The sequence below is a fragment of the Pipra filicauda genome, unplaced genomic scaffold (assembly GCF_003945595.2).
Source record: "Pipra filicauda isolate LSUMZ 115617 unplaced genomic scaffold, ASM394559v2 scaffold145_size1923396_pilon, whole genome shotgun sequence".
Taxonomy (NCBI): Eukaryota; Metazoa; Chordata; class Aves; order Passeriformes; family Pipridae; genus Pipra; species Pipra filicauda.
In genome coordinates, this window is record NW_024103940.1 from 796,507 (window position 1) to 801,213 (window position 4,707).

General features: G+C 41.5%; 1 long non-coding RNA gene across 1 annotated transcript; it reads right to left on the reverse strand.

Annotated features, from left to right (window-relative positions):
* Positions 1–1,462: 1,462 nt before the first annotated feature.
* On the reverse strand, positions 1,463–3,885 carry LOC120322714. The gene is made up of 3 exons (XR_005562566.1): positions 3,811–3,885; positions 2,548–2,684; positions 1,463–1,501 (listed from the first exon to the last, which is right to left on the reverse strand). It is a non-coding gene; the product is annotated as an uncharacterized LOC120322714 (long non-coding RNA).
* Positions 3,886–4,707: the final 822 nt, after the last annotated feature.

Here is a 4,707-nt window from a genome sequence, read left to right on the forward strand (position 1 = left end):
TACATTTCACAATTCATAGGCTAAAATCATAAAAATGTCCTGCATTATTTCATCCCTGAACTGATGATATTGAATATTTGAACTGACTAGAGGATGGAGGTTTCTTTACCTCCATATTTCTAAATTGATTTTTTTTGTCTTGGAACAAAAATGTTGTCTTGAAGTAAAAGGCTGAATTTCTCTGAGAGTGCTTTTAAAGCTAAATCTGAGGATCTGGGTTGAAAAAGACAGAATTTTTTCTTTTTATATTTGGAAATGCCATTATCTTGACTCCTGGGATTTTTCATGTAATACTTTATCTCCCCTCTCTCTGCCTTTTAGATTTATGGCTGCAGCTGCTGTGCAAGCAAAGTTTCCTTTGAACGTCCATTTCTGAAGAAAAATTTCTGCTATTCTTAACTGCTGAAGTTTGAGATCCTGCATCAAGCCAGCATACCATATTGCAACCTCAGCCTTCACTCCCTGAAATGCTGCTGCCTCACCTCAGCGAAGGACCATGTGTTATCCTTTGTTGGCGCACATTAGATAGACCAAAATATGTGAGCACCTATTTGGAGAGTGATGTTGCCTCACCTCTGGAAGAGAAAAGACAAAATTGTAACAGGCAGGACTTAAAAAAAGGCCAAGTTGTTTCAGTACCTGAGGACTAGATGAACAAGTCTGTTGTACTGCAAGTGGAAGTTTTATGGGAAAGGTGAGGAGAAGGGTTTCCCAAAACTACAAGGCCAAGTGCAGTGAGTCTGAACTAGGTACCTCTGAGAAGGTATCAGTTTCCACCATCTCTCCACTTCAGGGCATGCCAACTTGGAACAAGCCTCCTCATCTGCATTTTGGGCTCCTGGATCCTGCTCCTCACTGACCCGGTGAGGGGCCATGTCATGATTTTGTCTTGGAGCAAAGAGACATGGCTCCTCACTGACCATGTGAGGGGCCACATCGTGCCTGATAGTGGTGCTGGCAGGGAGGCCAAGCGCCCAGGAGGCCCAGAGGCAGCAGGAGCTTTAGGGGAAGGTCCTGCTCTGCTGTTGTGGGGGTGCCCCGAGGGGAAGGGGCAGCCCTGTGGCTCCTGGCCATCCCACTCCACCCACTGGCAGGTGGGTGCCCACCATGTGCTGAGCTGGACTGAAACCCTCAATCGGCAGCAATCAGCCTTAGGGTTATTGGCAGTGTGTGCCTGGGGACTCTGAACCGAGGGAGCCAGTGACTCCTCCATGGCCCCTGCTAGAAATTCAGGAAAGTTCTCTTTAGCAAGCAGTGAGTTACGCAGTTTTGCACCTAAGCCCTGAGCCAAGAGGGTGTAAGTGGCATTTTCAGGCTTTCAACAGCCAACCAGACTGAAAGGCAAGGGTCAGCTATGAGAGAGGCTGAGGGTGAGATATTCCGCTCTGGCAGCTCCCATTGTGGGCCTGGTCCGCTCCCCTCTAGGCCCTGGCTGTGCTCCAAGGTACCTTGAGGTACTCGAGTCCTTGCAGTGTGAGCTCATTTGTTGTCATTTCCACTTCTGGGAAAAAAAGGTCATAAGAAGAGATTGTAAATGTGCAGTATTCATACAGCATGGTCTCTAACAAAACAGGCATGTTGCAGTGTTATCATATCCAGGAAAACAGCAGCAGACTGCGTAACTTCAAAATACCACCCAGAAACTCTTGTTTGGAAAGGACAACTCACAGCATCAAAGCCTAAACGTATTTGCCAAACCATACTTTAACTTCCTGCCAGGACACCAAATTCATCCTCTTATTAGCAACAGTCCACTAAGTAACATGGTGACTGCTACTGCAAACTGGCCGTGAGTTTGCTTCATGGAGGTCAGGATTACAAAAAGAGCTCGACACATATTAATGCTTAGTGAGAAAGGTGGGGGGCTGTTCCATATGAAATAAGCTTGGGCTTAGGTTTTTTATAAATAAGCCTCATAGAAAGAATACAACAGAATCAATATAATGGCTAGTTGTCAGTCTACAGAAATTTATGAAATTTTAAAATGTTTAGGTTAATAGTTTCAGACCAAAAATAAATAGGAAATAAATGTCTAAGAGAAATTTGATTTAGGAAAAAAATACAACACAAGATATATAATCATACACAAAAAACCCAAAGGAAATGTCCTGTTTCCCTCGTGCTTTTTCAGACTGTCCTCATCTGCAGTCATTTATATGGTAGGATATGTGGAATAACTTCCTCCTTCCTGTATCTGCAAAGAGGGAAAGGAAGGGAGGAGCTGTGCCTCCCTCTTCCCTAAGTGCTCCCCTCAGCAGGCTGAGCAAGGCACAAAGCAAAGTCACCTCTTCCCATCTGAAAGCCATGCAACAACACACTTTGCATACCGAAACACAGCTGTCCAAGCCACAGCCTGGCCTGACAAACTTCTGATATATCATGCATCCAAGTCAGCTCTTGTGATACTTGTAATCACGGTATCAACTGACATTCTGACTGTATCCATATTTATGTGTATGCATGAATAAGAGAAAATTCTGAAGACTGTGATATGCCTGACATAGCCCTACGATATTCGTGTATGACGAAAGCATGCATTGTGATTACCTGGAACTCTTTAGGGGAGACAGATGGGTAAGTGATGGAAGCAGTTTGCTTTTGTAATGTTGTTTTTCTTCTTTTCTTTCTTTCAAGAAATGCATTTTGTACTCTGCATGCATCTTTCAGTAGTGATCCTTGGACCCCTGAAAACAAAAATGTGGATGACAAAAGCTTATACGGGGTTTAAACAAACAAACAAAAAAACCCCACCACAAACTGTACGCAAAACAGATACTTTAAATGTATGTAACACACACTGTTTGTATATTAACACATTGATGTCACACAGGCAAATATACATGTACACAAAAAAACCATGGCATTTATAATGGGTGTACACACAGGCAAAAATCCAACTGAATGACACCAATTTTATAATCTTGGTCAGAGGGGGAGTAGATTGGTTTTGCTGTTTAATATTATACCATCTGAACTCACGGGATAATAGTAAGCATATGTAATTCTGGAGGTTAGTAATCTAAGACTTTCTTGCAAGTACTTTATGTCTCGGTTCTATTGGGGAGTGTTTGTAAATGCCTGCTTATACTTCTAGCAATTAAATATATGTGAGCTCGCTCATGGAATCAGTTTCTTCTAGGTGTAATTAAAATTGTTGTTACTGATCAGCAGATCCTAAAGCAGATGTCACTGTTTTTTTTCCCTTTGACTTCCTTTACTCTGATAGATCTTAAATACTACGTTTAGAGTGATAACCTGAAAGGGAACTTCTTAGCATAAGGGTGAAATCAGGCAATATGGTTTTTGATGGCTATTATTGTCATTCATATGGGAGCAAAACACTCATGAACTTTATGTCCCCTTTATTTATAATATGCTCACTTGCGGGACACAGGAGTCAACAGGAAGGAGAGGGTGATAGTTGTTACTCCTATTCCCAGCCAGAAATGACAGTGTTTGCAGATTTAATGGTGCTAACCAACCAAGGAATAATTTTTTTGCTTTCTAATATTTCTATATCTGTGCTCAAAAAGAGATAGCTATGTTTTAAATAATTTTCAGCTCATTAACACTTAGACTTAAAGGTCACTTAACCATACAAAAACTTTCTGAGCCTGGCAAGTCTTACAAATCCCTAATCACAGTTCCATGTATTCAATAATGCAGAAAACTCCCAATTTAAGGAGTGACAGTTGAAATGTATGTATACGGGGCTGATTGATTACAGCAGTTACATGGAATAGAAATAATAAGATGCTGAGCTGATTGCAAGGACACGTGCCACCTGTTTCTAGTTCAGTCATGACTTACCATGTTACTGATGGTAGTCCTTCACCACTCTTGTTTTGGCTATCGCGATTTGAGAACAGGTACCTCATTGCCTGTACAAGGTGCAGGTTTGGGGGGGGGTGTTGCGAGTGGCTATTCCATCTGTAAAATGTTCATACTAGCAAATAAAACAGCTTATACTTGTCTTCAGTGAAGTAATCTGTCAGAAAATTAAGAACGTTGCCCTGAATCTTTTCTGGAAGGGAGATAACAATTAATCTATTTTAACAATACACTGGTTGAGTCCCAAATTTGAGGTTCTAAGACATAATTTTGGTCAATGCATTTATACACCATTGAATGCAAATTGTTACAAAACGAATCTTGTCTTATCAGAATTCTTTTGTTGATGAGGTAAATTTGTAGTATCTGAGCAATGATGTTTTTTTGACTGGATATGTCTTTATTTGGACCAATTCTACCGTCATTACACTTCCGTGACTGTGCAGTTACTGACAGAGGCCGTTACACATGATGTACTGGCTCTGGCTGAGATGGAGTTCATTTCCCCGTAGCAGCTCTCATCTTGCTGTGCTTTGCATTGATAGCTAGAAAGGTATTGATAACACATCAGTGTTTTGGCTACTGCTAAGCAGTGCTTGCAGAGCATCAGCCATGTCTCTCCAATATTCCAATCCCCCAGTAGGTTGGATGTAGGCAAGATCCTGGAAGGGGACATAGCCAGGACAGTTTACCCAAACTTACCAAAGGGATATTCCATACTATATGACATCTACTCAGTTATAAAAGAGAAAGGAGAAAATGGGGCCATTCACTATCCTGATATTTGTCTTCCAGTGCAAACACTGCTTCCTGAGAAGTGACCGAATATTGCTTGCTGAGAGAACAAAATATTTTGGTTCTTATCTTTGCTTGCAC